Source organism: Passer domesticus, chromosome 8 (genome assembly GCF_036417665.1).
Source record: "Passer domesticus isolate bPasDom1 chromosome 8, bPasDom1.hap1, whole genome shotgun sequence".
Lineage (NCBI taxonomy): Eukaryota > Metazoa > Chordata > Aves > Passeriformes > Passeridae > Passer > Passer domesticus.
This window is the reverse complement of record NC_087481.1, coordinates 56,028,451-56,050,531: the sequence shown is the minus strand read 5'-3', so window position 1 is coordinate 56,050,531 and position 22,081 is coordinate 56,028,451. Positions and strand designations below refer to the sequence as shown.

The 22,081-nt window shown below is 43.3% G+C and overlaps 1 protein-coding gene across 1 annotated transcript in view; it reads left to right on the top strand.

Annotated features, from left to right (window-relative positions):
- Positions 1-1,959: 1,959 nt before the first annotated feature.
- The window catches only part of C8H10orf90 (chromosome 8 C10orf90 homolog), a 97,031-nt gene continuing 76,909 nt past the window's right edge, over positions 1,960-22,081 (top strand). The window contains exon 1 of the mRNA XM_064431578.1: positions 1,960-2,147. The gene's annotated coding sequence lies outside the window, so the exon portion shown is untranslated. The remainder of the gene's footprint in view (positions 2,148-22,081) is intronic.

The following is a 22,081-nucleotide window of genomic DNA, read 5'->3' as shown; positions in this document are numbered from 1 at the left end:
AGGGCCCTTTTTTTGAACACATTCATTGTGGCAAAACCCGTTCTGCTGGTTCATTGTATTATCACAAATGTTTTTGCTGACTTAACTCCTCGGATGACTCACACAGAGGCAATTGGGCTCCCGGAATAAAACACTGTTGTAGCAGTTTTTCCACATAAAAGGCGAGTGTTTCAGGGCTCCTGCCTCAACAGGGGTTGCTTTTTTAATGTATATAATCCACGTTCAGTCTCATCTCTGCTCCAAGCTGGTGAATAACCAACAAGGATCATCTGAAACAGCCACGAGGAGGGAGGTGCAAACCTATACAGGCCATCTAAATTTATATGGGAAGGAAATTTGTCTCCTGGGACAGCATTATCTCTGTGTGGTTTCTATGGCTGCTTGTTCAGGTTGCTCTGTTCCCCCTCATGAAGTCTCCCTCTCTGCCATTTTTTTTTTAATGAAGAGTTACTGACATGTTCATGTTGTAGCACAAATCTATTTGACAGGAGTGATTGGCATTTTCCCAACCATGTGACTGCATTAACTGGGCACATTTCATGGGGAGCATTTGTGAACTAATGAACAAATGATATTTATACTCTAATTCCCGTGGCTGCAGGAAAAGAAAAGGTGTAAAACTTGCAACAGGAGAAGATCTGTGCAAAGCAGGTGCTGGCTGTCCTTGGGTTCCACCTGATGAAGGCTGGGATGGGCAAACACTGACTCACTCCAGGCTGCAGTTCAAGGAGTGGATTTTTTGTTGCTTTTTAAGTTGTTTGTTTGTTGGTTTTTTTTAACAGACACTTCAAATGACTTCTGGTTTGGAGTTTTTTTGTCTCACGTGCCTAAAGGAATCTGCCTGGATTTAGCACTGAATTCTTCCCTTGAGCAGCACAGTGTTAACCAAGGTTTCATCTGCCTTTTTTGCTATGACCCTTCTTTGCCTGTGCAGTCAGAGAATCAGAGATTGGTTTGGGTTGGGAGAGACCTTAAATCTGATCCAGTTCCATCCCTGCCATGGCAGGGACACCTTCCCCTGTCCCAGGTGTTCCCAGCCCTGTCCAGCCTGGCCTTGGGCACTGCCAGGGATCCAGGGGCAGCCACAGCTGCTCTGGGCACCCTGTGCCAGGCCTGCCCACCCTCACAGGGAAGGATTTTTCCTGACATCCCATCCAAATTGGCTCTCCTTCCATTTAAGACCACTGCACCTTTTCCTATCACAACAGCCCGTGATAAAAGTTGTCCCTGGTTTGTCCCCACATCTCTCTTACCACAACAGTCCCGTTGGGTTTGTTGCTCTGGGCCTGTTGAAACTCTCACTGTTTGCTTTGGCACAACAGAGCAGACAGACACAGCCTCTTGAAGATGACAAAATATCATGATAATGTGAATTGTGAAAACAGTTTTGTTATTTTAAATATATCCACATTCACTCATCAATTGTGTCAAGGAAAAAAAAAGATTTTGTCAGAGCTCTGCAAAACTCCAGTGCTCTGCTTTTTAGAAGACATTTAAGAATTATTTAACACCAGAATTTAAGGGCTGAGAAACACAGCTAGTTGTTTTGCAATGAAATCCTCGAGCTCAGAGTAACTGGGTGTGAAATGAGGTGGTGCCTTTGACACGGGAGTGGTGGGAGACACCCGATCCCCGTGGGACAACGGAGCAGCCCCACAAACGGGGCAAACGGGGGCCAAGCCATGCTCCCAAGGACTTGTAGGGCAGTGTCCTGCTGGGGATGAGGCTTTGCATGCCAAAATCTCTCTCCGGAGCTTTAGATCCAGCAGGCTTGAGAACCTGATCCCATGGATTGAAAGGAATTGGGCGGGGAGGTTAAAGAAGGAGTTTAACAGCAGCTCCAAAGAGCCCTCAGCACCTGAAGCGAGAACAAAGGAGGGTCTGTTCCTCTGCTGGGCTCCCTGACAGCAGCAGGGTTCCCTCCAGCATGGAGGATTCGGGAAACTCAGCTGCAGCCACTGCAGGGAAGATCCTTGAGGGGATGCTGAAGTTGAGCTAAGCAAAGAGCAGCTCCCATCCTCTCGTACGGGATCCGCCAACGTCCACGTGGTGAGGAGCAATTCTGCACTGAAAGAGGAAAGCTGGAAAGCTTCATCTGCACCTGCCAGACCCTGGGGAACAAAGACATAGCAGCCAGCAAATCTAAGGTAAAGACGAGGGTAAATTCAGAATCGCAGTAGAAATGTCCAGCTGTTGCTGAAATCAGAATATTTAATTATGGGGGAAGTTGGTCACTAACTGATGGCTAAGCAATGTGAAATTGAACTATAAGAAGTTTAAATTGCCTGTTTCTCTTAGCTAATATTCATGCTGAGAGGATAAATGTGAGTTGGTTAGAATTAGGAGAGGGAATGGATGTACAAGGGCCCAACTTGACTTGTCAAGGACCTTGCTCAAGGAGCATGATTGCAGCACGAAGCTCTGCACTTTGCCTCTGAGTTATGAAACCAGGATTTCTGTTTCTAAAACTTCAGGTTCAATTAATTTTCCTCTCCTTCAAAGGTCGAGAAAGAAAATAAACCATATCAGAAATATAAATGGTGCTACCATGGGCCTTTTGTTTCACTTCTGCATATCTAATAAACTCCCAGATATATTGTGTGTCTCCAACAAAGCAAGTCCTCCAGTGCTGGGCAGAGATTATTCTCACAAAAGGGAACCTCTTTGTCAAAACAATGGGAATAAGAAAGTTTTCAAGATTAAAATGTCAGGTAGATAAACACATTACTTTGAACCCTATTTGTATTCCATGGCTGGTTCAGACACTCCAGCAGTTATCTTTCCCAAAGTAAACATGCGTGAAATCTGATCAGCTCCTTATTGTACACGGAATAAATTATGCAGGGCATTGTAGGAGACTCCTATACGGCTCATTTACACATCTTTTGATAAATGTAATATGCAGATTCCTGCTCCTTTGTGAGGCATTAACCTCCGTGCATATTGATGCTGTTATTCCCAGAGATGACAGGCGCTCAAAGACCTTTCTGTGGCTCTTTGAGAGATGGCAGGGCCTCGACTGGGGAGGGACTTGCTCAGGGATGCACAAACGACCTTTCTTTAGAATTCAGCCTTGTCATAAATTTTCTTCTCACTGTCAGAGAATTGAAGGTTTCAAGTGGTTTTGATAATGGCATAAAGTGGTTGGGGTAGAGTTTATTGCACTATTCAGGAGGAAATCACTCCTAATCCACCAACTACAGGAATTACTGGAAATTTAAATGACAAAAATTCCCATTAAGTGGCCAAACTCTTTGAAGATAAATCATTTTGGGTGCTTATCTCAGTTTAAGACACCCAGCAAGCCTATTTGAAGAGAAGAAAGAGCTCCTTAAACGCCTCAGTTTGGGGCTCCACTCAGGCACTGCCTATCCCCACCCATATCAAATCCACAATGAGGATGTTGGAAGCTTTTCCCAAGTACCTGTGCCATGGCAGTTTTTGTTAAAACCTTGTCTGATAGGGCTGCAAAGCAATAAAGCCACATCTTGATACAGAACATTTACTGATAAATGGGATTGAAATTATGTGCACGCCATTTTTTTGTGCAAAAATGTTATTTTTCCCTTATTTGGCAGCAAAATGAAAAAAGAAAAAGGGATGTTGTACTCTAAAGGTGAGGATTTGTAGATTTTTTTCTTTTGAAACTAGCAAATCTAAAGGAAATCTGAAGGTTTATTTAAAGTCTTCTCCTTACTCAAAGTCAAGGCTATTTATTCTTGCGGCCTTCTTGTTCTTACTCAAAGTCAAAGCTAGGAAAAAAGGCCTTTCAGGGAAGGAAAAAAGGAAAAGCAGAATTTTTTAGGCTGTTCTCCCAGCATGTGAGGGCTGTTGGATGTGAGGAGAGCAGGAGTTTGCTGGATTACACAAGTCCCCTGCTAAATAAAGGAGCTGCAGGGCTGAGACTGGATGTGTCATTTGCCTGACAGTGCAATGATCATTTCACTTGACAAGGTAAGGAAGGGCTCTGCTACAAAACATCTCCAAGCTGAGACCTCTTCTGATTCCTGGTTTCACCCCAGCCAGGAGGAACTGGGAAGGAGTTGAGGAGCTGGGGAGGTGTCTTGGTTTGAAAAGCCAGGTGTCTGCTGAGGAAGGCAGGAGCCTCCCCTGAAATGGAAAATGCAAACCCCCTCCCTACAAAATCATTATAATTTTGAAATTAAGGGGCTCTCAGGTAAAGATATGGGAGCAGGAATAGCAGTCCTTTATTAGGGAAGAAAATAAAAATAAAATAAAAATGCTGTGATACAAAACAACATTGATAGAGTCAGAGCAGGAGCTGAGCCCTGTGGGTCAGGGTGGTGGCACAGTCCCATCCCATGGGGGCTCAGCCCTCCTGCAGTGCCAGCTGTGCTTCTGCTGGAGCAGGGATCCTGCACAAGGCTGCAGTTTTCCTCTGGAGCTCCAGGGCTGCTGGAGATGGGCCTGCTCTCCCTCTGGGAATGCAGGGCAGCAGAGAGCTGCTCCTCTGGGAATGCAGGGGGCAAAGGCTGCTGTGCTGTTCCAGGCTCAGATTGTATCCAGGTAGGAATGCTTGGCTCCTGCCCTGGGCGGAGCATCTCCCAATGGGATGCTGGAATTTGATCAGCCATGCAGGTACACTCACTGGCCATGGACAGAAGATAATTAATAATTAATGGCCCATGAACAGCAGAGATCTCCTGGAGGGAGGATTGGCTGTGCGAGAGAAAAACTGCCCCATGAACAGAGGATAACTGCCTCACCTCTGACAGATGGGAAATAGAACACACAGCCCCAGGCACATCTTGCAACCTAAGACAGGAGGAAGCATGAAAGTAAATGACATTTCTACAAGCCATTGGAATATTGAAAAGTCAAGCTTTTGCTGATAATAGAACAGAAATGCTCAAAAGGAGCTAGAACTTGGTGAAACTTCCAAAGTCAGATAATTCTGCTTTACAATAAAGGAACCTCTTACAAGCCACAGTGCTGGGGTGTCATCGGCATAATCCTCATGTGGATGTGACAACAGCAATTCCAGCAAGGAGCTTTTCAGCTTAATCAAGGCTCCCTCGGACTTCCAGGACCTTGAAGTCCTTTGCGTTGCTCCAACACAAAAAAAACTTACAAAATACTTCCCCAAAAAAATCCCTCTATGAATTGTTGGACACACAAAATTCTCATTTTAAGTTTGCAGAGACGTAAATATTTTAGCTGATAAATTTGGGTCTGCAGGGCTGTCCAAGAGACGAGAGGTAGTTCCTTGTTTTTCCTCGATTTGCAGTGAAGTGCAGGTCAGGAGCAGCAATTCCATTAAAACTACCATCAGGTCAACCAAAAAATTATTGACTCCAAAATCACAGGGTTAAGATAATTATATGTGTGCAGATATTTAATAAATTAAGCCTTATTAATTATTCTCTATAGTTTGAATGTGTGGGATGCATTTACTCAAAAAACCTGCAAGTCCAGGTGCAGCTGCTGGGGCTTGGAGCAGTGTTTCATCATAGAGAAAAAAAAAAAAGAAGTAAGATTAAATAAAGGAAAAAATAAAATAAAATAAAATAAAATAAAATAAAATAAAATAAAATAAAATAAAATAAAATAAAATAAAATAAAATAAAATAAAATAAAATAAAATAAAATTTATTTTAGGAGCACAATGTCAGGAACAGACCTGCAGTGGTGCTTTGGCAACACTACATCAGTGCCAGCAATCCACTGGTTATCAGGGGAATTAATCCTGGTGTCTGCCTGGATCCAGATGCTTTGGAGACTCTCATTAATGGAAGAAGATGGACTGGGAAGGAAGCAGAGTAAGAACAATTAAACAATTTCCTGATCCACTCCATGCCAAATTCTGGATTAATGAGCAAGATCAGCCCACGGCTTGGTGGAACACTTGATAACTCCACATTTCCAGTTAAATCCACAGCTCAGTGCATGTGTTTGGTGCTTGTTTCTGAAGGAAAGAATTATTCACACTCAAAATTACTTGCTGGTTGCTGGCATGGAAAAATATTCTTTGTATTTCTGTGCCCTGGCCAGGAAGCTTCTGGATGTTTGTTTTAGGTACCCATATTTTCCTGTTAAATGATATAGGGACAGCTGGCAATCTGTTTATGGATTCATTTACACAATGCTCCTGTGAGATGGGGAAATGTGATTAATCTTCTTTACAGGCAGGGAACTGAAGCAGAGAGAAACCAAGGCTCAGATCTGTAGAGATCTTAACAAGCTCAGTGACACTCCAAAGTTTGAAAGGAAAAACACCAACCCCACAAAAAACCAGCCTCAGTCAATATCTTATTAAAATCTTCCAGCATCCCACTTGGTGGCTTCATCAACAGACTGCCCTGGAAGGAGATGAATCTTCACTAAACGATCCAAAACAACCCAAAAAGAGGAAAATCAGAAACACAGAATATTCTAAACTCAATCACCTTCTCCATCTCTTGGGCTGCTGCAGCACTGCCCATCTGCCAGCAGCACCTCCAGCCCCAGAGCAGGCAGAGGAAGGTAATTAATTTTTCTCTCCTAATTAACAGTCCTCTAAATGCAGTGCTGTAGCCAATGAGGTTTTCAGGCACCCAGAGCCTGCCTCAGATCAGGGGATATCACTTATTTTTGGAAAGGTACTCACAGACTTCTTCTCTCGTTCTGTCCTGACCTACTTTGGAAGACATCTCTAAAATAGATTATTTCTCCCACAATAATTGAGTAAGCAGACAAAAAAAAAAAAAAAAAATGCTGTGGTGCCCCTTTTCTACAGTGGTGCAGGCACTGTAAAAATGTGCCTATTAATAGGAAAATGTAAATTAATCTTTTGTTCCAGAGGGAGAAAATTATCAGTAAAAGCTGAAGAATAGAACATTTTATAGTCATTCATGCAAAAAGCATCACAGAGTATTTTGTACTGGAAACCAGGAATCACAGGATCAGTCCCAGAATGGCTTGGGTTGGAAGGGACCTTAAAGACCTTCCAACCCCCTGCCATGGGCAAGGAACCAAGTTTTCCTTTCCAAGGATGAAAATTATAATTTCTCTTTTGGTATAAAAGGTTCTTTCATGCCAAACTTGCCCCAGAGGGAGCAGCTCAGGCTCTTCCTTCTGTCTGTCCCTCATTTTGGGAGGAGCTGAGGAGGAGCAGAGGATGTTTGCACCACCTCCCTCAGCAGCTCCTGCCTTCCACACCGTGCTGAAACATTTTATTGCTTCAAAGAGGGTCTTTTGCCTTAGCAATTACAGCCAGAGGAAGCTGGAGTGATTTTTTTCTCTCTTTTAGCTGTCTTATTCCCAGTTTTCAAGCTGCATACTAAAAACCCCCATCAAATATAGAAATGGGAACCTGCACCACTACTGTGGGTAAGCTAATTTGGGAAAATAAATATCCAACTGGAATTCCAGGTAGGATATACAAATTGCTGCTCAATTAATGGAGATTGAAGTGATGTCTAGTGTAGCTGTTCTCTCACCCACTCTCACCCCACCAGCTGAGAGCTAAAGAAGGAGCTGTGCTGCTTTGCAGGCTCTGGTAAATCCTGGAATTAAGATTTTCTGTTGAGTTCTGCCTCCAGCTCTGGGTTCCCAGCACAAGAAGGACATGGAGGTGTTGGAGCCAGGCAAGAGGAAACCACCAAGTGGAGCAGAGGGATGGAGCAGCTCTGCTGCGAGAAAAGGCTGGGAGAGCTGGGGTTGTTCAGCCTGGAAAGAAGAAGCTTTGGATTGACATTGTGGTTTTCCAGTGCCTGAAAGGAGCAAAAAAGATTGAAAGAGACTCTTTACAAGGAGCTGACAAAAGGGGAATGGCTTCCCACTGTCAGAGGGCAGGAATAGGTGGGATATTGGGAAGGAATTTTTGGCTGTGAGGGTGTAAGGCCCTGGCACACGGTGCCCAGAGCAGCTGGGGCTGCCCCTGCATCCCTGGCAGTGCCCAAGGCCAGGCTGGACACTGGGGCTGGAGCACCTGGGACAGGGGAAGTTTTTCCTGTACAGGGACTGGACATTCTTTAAGGTCTCTTCCAATCCAAACCATTCTGTTCTTCCATGATAATTGATTTTCATAGATGAACAAAGGGAAGCACTTGAGACACACTCCCACATCCAGATTAAAATTATCTCTAATGGGGAAACCCAGAAATGAATGACCAACCCCTGAATTTGCTGGTTGTGACAATCTCTCAAGCTGTGGGGGTGTTTGAGCAGCAGCCCATGATGTTTGTCACAATCTGAACAATCTCCAGTTTCCAAGCAGCTCTCATTAGGAGGGTGGAGTTGGGCATTTTCCTCTGACCTTCCTGAACCAATGGAAGTTGGGAAAAGCCAAGAGGACTGGAGTTTTATCCTCTCCCTTCAGTCAGCATTTTGTACAATGAACACAATCAATACAGAGCAGGATCTCCACGGGGTTTGGTTGAGGGAGCTGTACAAGGAAAAAAACCCCACTGAAATGTTCAGGAAAGGGCAAGGAGGGAGATAGAAAGGTGGGATCCACATGGCAAAACCTCACCAATTTCCTCAGGAAAACTCTCACCCTTTTTGCTGGTGAAGGCAGTCCTGGCCACGGGGAGTTACCCAGCAAGGGCTTGGCAGAGGCATCTCACATTATGAAAATCCCAGATTTTAAGATTTTGGGAAAATTCCTAAAGCCATTTTCTCTACTTCTGATAAAGGGGGCCCTACTGGCATGTATCTCATCTGATTAATTAGTAGTATCCTGCTCTGTTAATTAGGCAAAAATTCACACTTCATTGACGTAACACAATGTACATAAAAACCTTCTCATGAAAAATAGAGTTCATGTTTTACAAATTCTTTTTATCCTCCCTTTTATCATCCCTGATAGAAAATCACACCAGATACAGGCTAAGGAAAATCCAAGTTGCCTCTCACAAACATTTTGAGGTGGGCAAATGTTTCCATCCCCATATTGCAGATTTGTTGTTACAGAAATCCTGCAAAGTATTGACCTGAGTACTTGGGAAATGTGCAACAGTCAGTAAAAAGAGAGTTACCCGATTCAGAGTTTTCTGCATGCTGTGCTGAAAGGTCATTGTGGCCAGCTCAGCTTTAAATCTGTTTAAATGCTCTGAAACAAAACTGTGACTCTGCAAAAAAAAAAAAAAAAAAAAAGGTTGTGGGAAAATCGAGGGATGTTTTGGAGTTGTAACTTTTTAGCACCTGGGCGTGATTGAAGAAAATGGAAGCTTTGTTTAAACCAAAAATGAAACAAAAGGCCTCTGTAAAGCACAGATCCATGAGCAGGATCCACATCCTGCTATAAGGGCACAGAGAACTGGGATTGTTCATCCGGAGAGGAGAAGGCTCCAGGGAGAGCTCAGAGCCCTGCCAGGGCCTGAAGGGGCTCCAGGAGAGCTGGAGAGGGACTGGGGACAAGGATGGAGGGACAGGACATAGGGAATGGCTCCCATTGCCAGAGGGCAGGGATGGATGGGAGATTGGGAATTGGGAATTCCTGGTTGTGAGAGTAGGGAGGGCCCAGAGCAGCTGGGGCTGCCTCTGGGTCCCAGGCCAGGTTGCACAAAGCTTGGAGCATCCTGGGACAGTGGAAGGCGTCCCTGGGTGGCACTGGATGAACTTTAAATTCCCTTCTGTAGGGACCCAGGACATTCCTCTGGCTGCCCTGGGTGATTCCAGACCCTGGCAGGGGGCTCAGAGAGCTTGGCATGGAGTCAAAAACACCTGTGCCTTCGATTTTAGTCCATGGAAAAAATTACCAACTTCGTGTGAAGATTTACAAGGCACAAGAGTTTGAGTAGAATGATAGTTAATTTGTCACAGGGTGAAAAAGTAGAATTTTGGGGGTTTTAGAATGGGGGTTCAAGAGGCAAGATGGAGGAATCTGGGCATGTCCTGTCTTTTTCCTTCTTCTTTCTTGTCCTCCATCTTCTGCTTTGATGTTGGCACTTTTGGATTGGTTTAGAGTAGGGACAGACTGTCTAACATAGGTGATAGGTATTGGAAAATTATTGTAAATCAAGTACACGTAGTTCTTAGTATGAAAACTAACACCACCCCAAGGGCAGACAGTGTGCCACAACCTGACCTGCTGGACAGATCTCAGCAGGTCAGAGAAAGAATGTTATAGATAAGAAAAAATAAACAACCTTGAAAAGCAGAGCTGATAAATCTCGACTTCTTCTTCCATCGTGGGACTGGGAAAAAAAAAGACTTTCTAACACCTCAGGAGTCATCCCAACCACAGAAACCCGAGACCCTTCCAACCCAAGCCATCCCCTGATAAATCCACCTGGAAACAGCCATCCTTTGCATTTTAAGAAAAGATAAAACAAACCTGGAGCTGCTGCAGCTGATTTGATTTGGCCTGAGCTGGTTTTATCTCCATCCTCACCTGAGGGGCTGTGCAAGAGCAAAGTCAAGCTAGGTCCTCGCAGTGAGGAGCTTTTCACATCAACCTTTCAATGTCTTTGAAGTCAATATTTTTAGGGCATAGAAATTAATCACAATTGCAGCAGGACTTAAATAATGCTATGTTACTTCTCATGTGGAAAAGAACCCCAATTTGCGTTTAATTTTTTGAAGACCAGTAGATTTAGGTTAGTTGTAAAAACTTGGGAGTGCCAACATTTTATTCATTATTTTTGACCCAACAATTTCACCATCTCAAATCAGACAAGGGATGTTATCTTTGCAATAAAAGGCTATCGAGAATCTAAATGAGAAATAAAATGCTTTTTCATGCTGGTTTATTTTAGATTAGAGAAACTTGAACCAGATGTAAACCTGAATTGCTGAGGCATGAGAATGGACTAAGAGCAGAGTGATAAATATCTGAGTCGTGTTGTTCTAGGTGCAGATTTGCATTAACTCAAATAAATTGATCTGTAAGCTTTTCTAAAACTTAATTAATGCTGCAGAACAAAGCTGGAGATCAATTATCAGCTTGATATCTTGGCACAGATAAAGCTGAACTAAATTAACCATCCAAAAATGTATGGCATCGATATCACTTTGAAATGATTACTGGCACAGGGTAGAAATGGATCCCAGCCTGAAACACAGTCCTTTATTCCCAAATGTAGGAAATACAGGAGTTCCATCCATAAACTCTAACTTTTCTTTAGCAAAAAGAGCATTTTATATTGAATAAAGAAGAGAAACAAGAGACTAGAGATGCACAGACACGGTGAGTGTTTGTCTAAGCCTACTCAGTAGCAGCTGACTATTTTTTTTCTGCAGAACAAGAGAATTTCCTGTTGAGCTGGTGGACAGCTATCATGAAATTGTTAGTTACTGTCAGGAATTAGGTGGCACTATTGAATTAGTGAGACAGAGATGTAATTTCTGTGTGTCTGGTAACTTGTCAGGTACTTTGGTTTTGCTGCTTTCTTCTGCTCCTTCTTCAGGCTGATTTTGCTCGAAGGTTTGCAGTGTAATTAGGTCCTTTTTATTAAAGTCCATGCACTGCAGGGCTGTCTGCATCTTGCAATGAATATAAGGGATCCGTGCAAGAATGCAGATTCCCTGGTTAGAATGTTCACACACAGAGATAAACTGTTCAGAATACATCAATTGGAGAAGTTCTTCTGGAGGAAATATTTAAAATTTCTTTGAATCCACTGATCTACTGCAATCTATATTTTTTGTAATGCAGACAAGCCTGAAAAGTTTTATATTAAAGCATCCCTAATGAGAGTCACGGCTCCAAGGCTGCATTCCAGGCAAGAAATATAAATTAATAGTGTATTTTATCCATTAGATCTGAATCTCCATAGATCTTCACATGCTCAATCAGAACTTCCTGCTGCGACAACAAAAATAAATTAAAGGTGTTTCCTGTTCAGTCTTGGTGTTAAGGTAGGGATGGAATAATGGATGATGGATGGATGGATGGATGGATGGATGGATGGATGGATGGATGGATGGATGGATGATGGATGGATGGATGGATGGATGGATGGATGCATGCATGGATGATGGATGGATGGATGATGGATGGATGGATGGATGGATGATGGATGGATGGATGATGAATGGATGAGGGATGGATGATGGATGGATGATGGATGGATAGATGGATGGATGGATGGATGGATGGATGGATGGATGGATGGATGATGGATGGATGATGGATGGATGGATGGATGGATGGATGGATGGATGGATGGATGGATGGTTGAAGGGTTCTGTGATTTCCTTTTTACCTGTGATTTCCTTTTTATTCTGTGATTTTTCTCTTAATGCCAAACCGCATCCTGTGGAAGCTAAAAATACACAAGTGATTGTCTTGTCCTCAGCACCATCTTCTCCATCATCCCTGATCCTCCTAAAAGCATTCCAGGTTTCCTACCAGCCTTCCACACAGCGTTGTTTAAAGGAAACGGCTCCACTGGAAGGTTTTCCAGTGCTATTTGCATAATCTACAAGTGCCCAGTTAATGTTATAAGAGGGCAGAGGCTGCCACACACTTCAATCTCTGCTTCAGTGAGGCATTAAAAACTTTCCAAGACAGGAACAGAGTATCCCAGAGATGAGTTTAGATCTCTTCAGTCGATTGTATTGATCAAACACTGCTCCATTTTAAACTCTGAGTCAGATAGCCCTAATTTGTTTATAAAAGGGTCTCTTTGAAGGTAGTCTTAATTAAGTAGAAGGAAAATGAGCCTGTCATTGATGAGAGAAGAGCAATATGGGTAGCTAAATAAATATCCCACCACCAAAAACATCTGCTGGTGGTAAAGCTTTTCAAGAGAATGATTTGGGAATCACTGAATATAAAGGTATTTGTCCTTTGATCAAGGACTCCTGCTCAATTCCCAACGGGATAACAGACAGCTCCTCTCTGGCTGTACCCATGGAATGGCAATGAGGGTGTGCATGCAGTGCACTGGGAAATTCAGCCTCAAAAATGTCATTTATACAAATGTTTGGGGACTGCCCTGCACCAGGAGACCCATTCCCATTGGGGCCTCTGGGAGCTGCTGGGATTCATGGAAACCACACCAGTCCTGTGGCTCATGGGGACAGGATTATAAATGACAAACAGCATCTCCTGCTGAGCTAAGAACTGATCACAAAAATGGGAATAAATTGGATTTCACCTCTCCTGTCCAACTGCTTTGGGAATGGTGGGCACAGGACCCTGTAGGCTTCATTACACCTTGCAATAAAATACTACAGACTCCAAATCTTCCCCCTCTGAAGGTAATTCTGTCACAGAGTATTTAGGAATATTGGCTTGTTGCTTCATTTTTGCAGTTCCTTTGAAGTCATCAATATCCCAGGTTCATTTGGTGGCAGAGCTAGCTCAGGGGAGAGGAGAAGGATGTGTCATGGATTCAATTCCACAGCTAACTGCTTATTGGGACTCTGATCCTCTAACCTTAATCAAGGGAAACTGCTGGCCTTGGCAAGGCAGGGGGAAAATGCTCCAGGAGGCTTCTTTGAGTTGTTTTCATCCTGTTGCTCATTATTTGAAGATTATATATCCAGTAAGAGCAATAATAGGAGGTTGTTTTTATGTCCCTCCAAGAGTCATCAAGGACATCTAACAGGAAGGAAAGCCTTTCCTATAAAGTGCAGGGAATTGCTTCCCAGCAACAGGACCAGCTTGTGGGGCTTTTATTTCCATTTCTTTTATTAACTATTAATAATGATATATGCTCTTTGAAGTACACTCTGTTTACACATAAAGAGCATAATGGAACAGCAATGATGAGACAGAAGGTATATCTGGGTTTCTAAACAAAACATTTTTAAATGATAAAGTAGTACAAAAGCAAAGAAAATGCAGGGAAAAAATTGGTCAGTTGGGATGCTGTTGCTGCCTTTTGGGACTATTTGAAGATTGCTGACTAGATTAGATTAAAACCACCATAGAACACAATTAAATTTTCATGGAAAATATTAATTTTAAATATTGATGACAGTCTTTTCTTTCAAACCACTTTAAAAAAATAAGTGTAGCAGCTCAGTGGTATCAGTGAAATACTGTGGCACAAGTGAGAGTTAGGACAAGTAATTTCCATTCTGAGCCAGCAGAAAGTGTTGGCAAATCCAGCTCTGTTGGTATTTGGGGTGGGATGGCAGCAGTGTCACCTCTGTGGGACAGCTTCTCCCAGGCTTGGTCACACTTTGCCATGAGGTTAATTAAGAGCTAAATAAGAGGCACAGGGTGTGTAAGATCCACAGCCAGAGTGTGTTCTTTGCATGGAGCCTTCACCTCAAACTGCTGAAGATTTTAGAAATTGTCCAAATGACAGAGGAGGCCATGGAGCTGCTCTGAGCCCCTCTGGAGCCAGGCTGGGAGAACTGGAGGGGCTCATCTGGAGAGGAGCAGCTCCAGGGAGAGCTCAGAGCCTTTCCAGGGCCTGAAGGGGCCCCAGGAGAGCTGGAGAGGGACTGGGGACAAGGGATGGAGGGACAGGACACAGGGAATGGCTCCCACTGCCAGAGGGCAGGGCTGGATGGGAGATTGGGAAGGAATTCCTGGCTGTGAGGGTGGGGAGGCCCCAGAGCAGCTGGGGCTGCCCCTGGATCCCTGGCAGTGCCCAAGGCCAGGCTGGACACTGGGGCTGGGAGCACCTGGGACAGGGGAAGGTGTCCCTGCCATGGCAGGAGGTTGGAAGTGAATAATCTTTATGAGCCCTTCCAACCCAAACAATTCTGCATTTCCTCTGACAGGCAGTGACTTCCCTGATGGGGTGGAGAGGTTGTTTTTGCAGACAGCCCTTACTCCACTCCAAACTAATCTCTCCTGCTCTCTGCCTGACATCTCCCTCACTGTGCCCTCACGGAGCCTCCAAGGACCATGGAAAAATACACACAAGAGATGAGAGTTATGCAACTCCTTGTTGCAGCCACAATCCCTCCCTGCTGCTGGCCAGGGAGTTTCTGGCTTTGTGGGGATCCTGCTCCCACACCTCCAGCTCTGCTGGGCCTGGCTTTGCCAAGCTCTGATCCCAAAGGCACAGCAAGGAGCAGATTAGGGACAGAGAGGGCATGTGCAGGGCAGGAACTGCAGGTAGCAATAGGTTTTCTGGTTTTGTTCCTTTTTAAGGGTCTCAGGAGGCATGGATTGCCTCAAACAGTGGGGGCTTTTTTAAGTTTTACCAAAAAAGCAGGAAAAGCAGTGCTGTGTTACCTAGAAGGTAAAATGTAAAGGGGAAAAAAAATCATTTATAGGGCTTGTGTATGCACTTATTGAGGATATAATTAAAAAAGCAAACAGGAAGCAGAAAGGAAGAATGTTACACAGAAACAAGGAGGAAACAAAGAGCAGCAGTGAGACAGACCTTTCAGTGGATGCAAAATGGCACTGAAGCCAACACTCTGCCACCTTCTTCATCTCATTTGTCTCAGAGAAATCCTCAGGACTGAGCTCCATGAAAGTCACCAGTGCAGGAAAAAAGTAAATCCTGAGGGAAAACACACGGTGGGGATCTGAGAGAGCTCACACTGATGGTCTGGGAGAGGGTGACCACCTTCCTCCCATCCCCACAGCAGCTTGAAAACCCTAAAGAGGTTTCGTTTAACCTGGAACTATGGAAACTGAAATTACCAATGAGAAAAAAAGACCACTAAAAATTGTATTAGAGGTGTTTCATTGTTGGGACAGCTTTGCTCTTCTCCAAAACTCACTGTCAAAGGCAACCAGCACTGCCAGGCATAAGAGTGAAAGGAATGTCACCACAGAATTATGGAATAGTTTGGGTTGGAAGGGACCCTAAAGCTCATCTTGTCCCACCCCCTGCCATGGACAGGGACACTTTTGTGGTTGATAAAAACTCATTGCCAGCACCCAGATCTGCTGAACTCCAGAAAAGCACTGAGCTCAGAGGAAATCCTGCTGGGAATTCAGCCCCAGGGAGCTGTGCTCCTGCCCTGGCTGCTCCAGGGTGGAAGCCCTGGCCTGCAAAGGGCTCTGGCTTTGCCCTCTGCTGTCCTTCCTGCTGTGGGTGCCAAGAAATGTCCCTGAATGCCTGCAGGAGGAAATCTGGTGGAGTGCTGCTGCCTTCTGGATTCATTCTGGCCCTCACCACAAGATGAGGTGAGGACACAAATGCATCTTCTGGGTCAAACCTTGGCCACAAAAGTTGGTGGCAGAAAACTCTTTGACTTCCTTTTGCTGTTTCAGAAGGGTCAGGATTTCTATCTCACTTTAAAAAACCCCTAAACCCAACAAGAATTTCCCTCTGCCCCTGCACTCCCCTGAAACTGTGAGAATAACAGAGAGCAATTAACAGAATTTGTTGTTTTATTTTGATGGATGGCTGGGCTGAAGAAAAACACTGGATTTTTTTTTTTCATTGAGGTTAATGTGCCTCATTCAAATAACTTAAAAATAAATAATCGCCCCCTGTTTTCTTCTTATTACATTTTTTGTTAGGATTCCTTGCAGTGGGAGCCAGACCTTGTCTCTGTTGCCATGGAAGTCTTGTCTTAAGCTTTACCAGAGAAAAGAGTTTAAAAATGTAAATGGGAGATTGACTCAAAAGATATTCATTGTTTCTACAAAATGCATTGTAATTTCATTCTTTTCTTACTATATATCTTCTTTTTAATATCAGAATAGACTTGTAATGTAAGTTTCAAACTTAGAACAGAATTTTTACATCAGAAAATAATTGTCTCAGTAATTATGTGGGATTTTTTTTTAATTGTGGTCAAGAGAGACTGGTAAGGAGACTTGTGCAGGAGGAAAGAACAGTGCACAACTCACTGGCTTTATCAGTCCAGAGAGTAAAAATATCCTGAGTTTTTGAAAACTTCTTTTAAATTTATGTCCTTTGAAGAGAGAAAAAAAGCATTATTTCAAGGAACTTGGAGTTTCTCTGTTAGGAATGATACTCAAAAAAATTAGATTTAAAACTAGGCCCATTTTGACTTAAACATTCTGGATTGTTGAGAAGGGAGTATTATTTCTTATTTGTAGAGCTAAATTATAATCTTTGAGCAAGTACCCTGGAAACTTTTTTTTTTTTCAAAACTGCATACATTACTTGATTTCTGTTGGGTTTTTTGGTTATTTTTTAGGCAATAATTGTCTCAAATCCATGAGAAAAAAAAACAGCACTGAAATTTGCTATGAAATTGAATTATAAGAATATTGGAGATAAATTAGCAATGAATGTTTTCAGGCAGCGGGATGGTGATAGAAAGACAGCTGTAGATTGATAGATCTCCAGATTATTTATTTATTATTATTTATTCAGGGATTGGAAACCGATTTGGAATATTCTCCTGAACTGCCCTGGAATCACAGCAAAACTGTTCAGCCCGAAAAGTAAGAGGGACTAAAACTCGAGTTATGATATTTGTGCTGGGAATCTAAAGAGTTCTGGCTGCTGCAATACAGAGACTACTTGGAGCAATTAAATTTCTGTGTCACTCTTGATTACATCAGAAAGGTGGGGCAAGCAGAGGAAAATGCAGTAGTGGAGTCTTTGATAATCAGATTTATGTTCTTAAGCTCCACAAAAACTTTGGAAAATGGATTATAAGCAACTCAGTCACTTAGATAACACAATAATGTCTTGGGAAAGTACCCTGAAACACCCAATAACCCAGAAATAGCTTTAGCCAGCCATGGACAATGGGAGAAAAAGGAAGCAAAACCCATTCTCTGGCTCTGCCATGGCTTTTGAAGCTCCCTAAATTCCAGCTTGGTGCTACTCTTGGAACCTCTTTGGTTTCTTTTGTTTATTTGGACACGACTCATGCCTGTGACCTTATTTTGTTCAGTCACCAACATAACAAACCAGGTTTTTTATGCATGATTTGCTCATTAGTGGCTGCTTCAAACACCCCATCTCCCGGTACATAATCCAATTTTAAGAATAATTGGGAAAATGATGTCGCGTAATTAGCATTCCGAAATCTGGTTTAATCCGTGTGGCTCTGGGTCAGTTGGGGAGAAGCAATTTCAATTAGTGAGGAATTGCCTGGGCTGGGGGAGCAGGGAGGGGGTGTTACACAACCCTGCAGTGTCACCTCCTGCTGGTTTTTGGGTGGTTTTTTTCACTTTTGTTGAGGTTTGGATTGAAGGTATTCAATAGTTTGTGTTTAGACTTAGGTGTGTATTATTTTTTATTTATGTTATAGTTTAATAGGCAGTGAGTTTTGTAGTTCTTTACTAATAAGGTACAAAAAATGGTCAACAATTTTTTGTTACAATGTTTTTCAAGGTTGAACTAATTAAAATTATATTTAAATTATTTTTACTTTGAATTTAATAACTAATTACTTGAAGTCCACAGTGCGGACCTTTTTGTGTAATTATAAAATATTATCTAAATTTATGAAGAAGAAGGAAGAAGAAGGTAAAGAAGGATTAGTTTCCAACAACCTCCCTTGGCCAGGCTGCTGCAGGATCTTCCAGAAAACACAGCCTTGCCAGGGATTGCCTTGGCAGAGCCTCATCCTTTGATTTGTCTCAGATCTGTGAGGATCTGATCCTGCACCTTTGGAAGCTGGAGGGCGTTTAGCAATTCCCTTGGACCAGACTGCAGTCCTGGGTTAATTTGGGCTGGCAGGGGCTGGGGCCGGGCTCATTAGGGCTGCTCTGTGTGTGTGTGTGGAAGTGCAGGGGATGCTCTGGCCACACAACCAATGCCAGGAATGTCACAGGAGCAAAATTCCACCCCGGAGCCTCTTCACAGCCAGCCTGGGAATACTCCTCCTCAGTCACTCATTTTTGGCACTGCACAAGGAGATGTTCTGCCCCGAGATCTTCCCCTATCAGGAGAAGAATCTGGCAAAAAGGAGGAGTGAAAAAAAAACTCCTCAACAGACAAATGAGAGCAGACATTACTGAGGTTGAAAATATCCTTATAAACCTGTCCTGTGTGGAGAAATGGAGATTTTTATTGCTATGCAAATGGCTGTTATGTACAAGTCTCACAGGCTGCAGTGGAGATGAATCATTTAAATTGACTTAATCACTACATATTCTGTTAAAGGGTTATCTGAGAATCTCATTAAGTACCACTGCTAATGGTTGGCATTGTTTTAAAACTCAAAAGTCACCAAGTTTCCTGTCTGACAGAGAAACAAAACCCCAGGAGCTCGACAGCCTGACTTTTTATTTTGGATGCTTCACTTAATAACTCCTCAGAGAAAAAGAGTGACAGCGCAGGGATTTATGGTCTCACTTCAAGGTATTCCTCAATCCATTCTGAGAAAGTCTCAACATTTTCTTAAGCTATTTAAAATAGAATGACTTAGGGCTTATAAGTGTCTCATTTCTGACTTGTTGCTTGTGCACTCTTCAGTCACACAGATGGGGAGGCACCTGGAGTTCACACCGTGGAGAAGTCCCACAGGCTCCCATTTTTCCATCCATATTATATTTAATTGTGCTGGCTAATACAAGGATTTAGTGGATCAGCTTGGGCAATATTTCTTAATGATATAAAGTAGCATAGGAGCACAGAGCTTGAAGCAGAGGATTGAATTCTCAGGCTTAATGAGATACGGGGCTCTGGCTTATCTATTCAGGCAGGGATTTTTATTGACAGCAGGAGCATGAATGCAAGCTTTGGAAATAAAGTGAATATAGCAGCTACCCAGAAGATCACCTTGACTGCAGCTCGGCCTGTCAGATGCCCAGTCTGCCAGGAAGCTTCTGGATCATCCCCAGCCTCAGTCCAAATTTGAAATCCAAAGGTTTGAGCTCATCCCTCCCATTTTCTTCCTCTGCAGAGCAGCTGGCACACAGACCTGCCTCTGTCCTCTCAATATTCTTTTCCTTCCCTCGGTGATTTTCCACTTTGCACCCCTACACACCTTCTCCCTCACTTGTTGCAATTGGTTTTATGCAAAATGGGCTTAATCCTTCCTGAGCCACATCCCTGTGCCAGCACATGGGTGGAGGAATGCAGGTGCATCACAGAATCCCACAGTGATTTGGGTTGGAGAGGACCTTAAAACTCATCTCATTACACACCCTGGGACACCTTCCACTGTCCCAGCTGCTCCAAACCCTGTCCAGCCTGGCCTTGGGCACTGCCAGGGATCCAGGGGCAGCCCCAGCTTCTCTGGGCACCCTGTGCCAGAGCCTGCCCACCCTCACAGGGAACAACTCCTTCCCAATATCCCATCTAAACCCACCACAAACTCATTAAATTCTTACTGATCATAAGCAGGGGGGTGTATTTTACCAGCCCAGCAGTAATACAGTGTCTGTACCCCAACCATTTTATTCCTGTGGTACCAGTGGGGCTGCTTTGGGCTTGGCTTAGCCTGAGGGTGGGATGTGGGCATGGATCTGTGGTGGAGATGGCACCTGCCCTAGGTGATGGCACAGTGAAACCGTGGCAAACAGCCCTGGGTGAAGGTGCAGGGGTTGAATCCCGGGGGTCCTGGGGGTGCTGAGCACCCTCTGCCACGATCAGTGGGATCAGGACACGGCCCCAGAGGCACAGAGGGCGACCAGGCCTCTCAGAGCCAGGTTTTTATTTCTGGAGATCACACGGCGTTGACAAACCCATCAAGAAACATTCAAGTACTACCCGTGCACTCCTGGTGGCTCTAAAAGCGATGCAAATTTACATGCAAACGAGGAGCAGCCCTCCAGCTGCTGGCAATTTGCCATGGCAGCCTTTGCTGTTGCCCCCAGTAGCTCATCTTTTATGGGAAAGCCATCAGTCACCCCCAGCACCCGGGGAGCAGAATTTCCCTGCCTGAGCTGCACGAAGATGGCACTGCACACTGCTGTCCTACCAGAATCCTAAGGGATTCTGCTCCCAGCACTAGCTTGGCTTGTTGGTTCCTTTTCCAGCCTACCGAGCAACTGCAGAAATTGGATTTATGGGATTAAACCAGTAGGGTGTTTTGGAACCGAAATTTGGAGTTGTCATGTATGTGCAAGTGATAATCCCTGGATAAAAAATGGAGTTTAACTGTCCTGTGTACATTCCCTCTTTGCAAATATTGTATTTCTTCCCATTTCACTGGCTACTGGGTACATTTGCTTCTCTGCAAAGAATATCACAGAGAAAAGTAATTCTTGGGAGCAAAATCCCAGGCTTGGTCATCCCTACAAAAACATTTGGGGGAAGAATAACTCCAGAAATTTCTCCTGTTTACAGCTTGATTGCTTCTTGGAGTGAAATGTTAATAATGCAGCAGTGGCCAGAGAGGGTCGATAATGAAGTAATGTGTATTTATGGGCTCTGTGTCCAAATGATCCTTAGTGCATGGTTATTTGAAAATAAATAGGGTATTGATTGAAACAGCTACGGGACAAAATGGGCTTTCAACACGTGGGGAGAGCTGATAATTACTTGGAATATTTTTCCTTGTTGTTAATGTATCAACGAGTCCATTTTTAGCTCTTTTGTATGGAAAGGCAAATCCACTCACAACAATATGATAATTTTTATAAGGTTTTTAAATATATATATATTAGGGTTTTCTGCACCAGTTTGAAAATTCTGTAATGAAAATACAATATTCACACCTATTTCCCATCACTGGGATGTTTCCATAGTCTCATTTCAACACAGTCAATGCCACTTTGAAAGAGCTTTTAAATGGCATTTAATGTAGCCATGCTACTAATATTCCATTAAAACCACATAACCTCCTGCCATGGGAAAAATCAACAGAACGAGCTGCAAGTAGTGGAATTTATGGAGTTCAATACCCAGCTCTTAAAACTCTCCATTTTGGAGGGTGAAGTCTTCATGGCAATATTTTTGGGAAATAAATGAAAATTATGTGAAAGATGAAAACCCCATGGAAAGAACAAAGCAGGGTTATCAGAGGAAGAGATTCCCCTCAGTGATTCAATGGATCCTGACCTCATATTCAGTTTTCCTTGTATTCTAAAGCCAAGAGACAAAATTCCTTCACAGAGAAAGAGCTGACGTAGCTTATAGGGTAAATATCTGATTAAAAATTTAATTCAGTTCTGAAAAAGATGGGGTGGGTTGAAAATTGGGAGTTTCAAGCAGAAAGTACAGCAAGAACTTATTGCTTGTTTTCTTTCATCCCAAAATTGCACATGAAAAATTAAAGGTTCTTTTTAAAACATTTAATAACTCTATTCCGAGCTGCAGGCAGTCAAATCGGGCTTTCCCCAAATATCTGGGATGTTGAGATGTTTGAATCAAATATTTGGTATTGATATTTA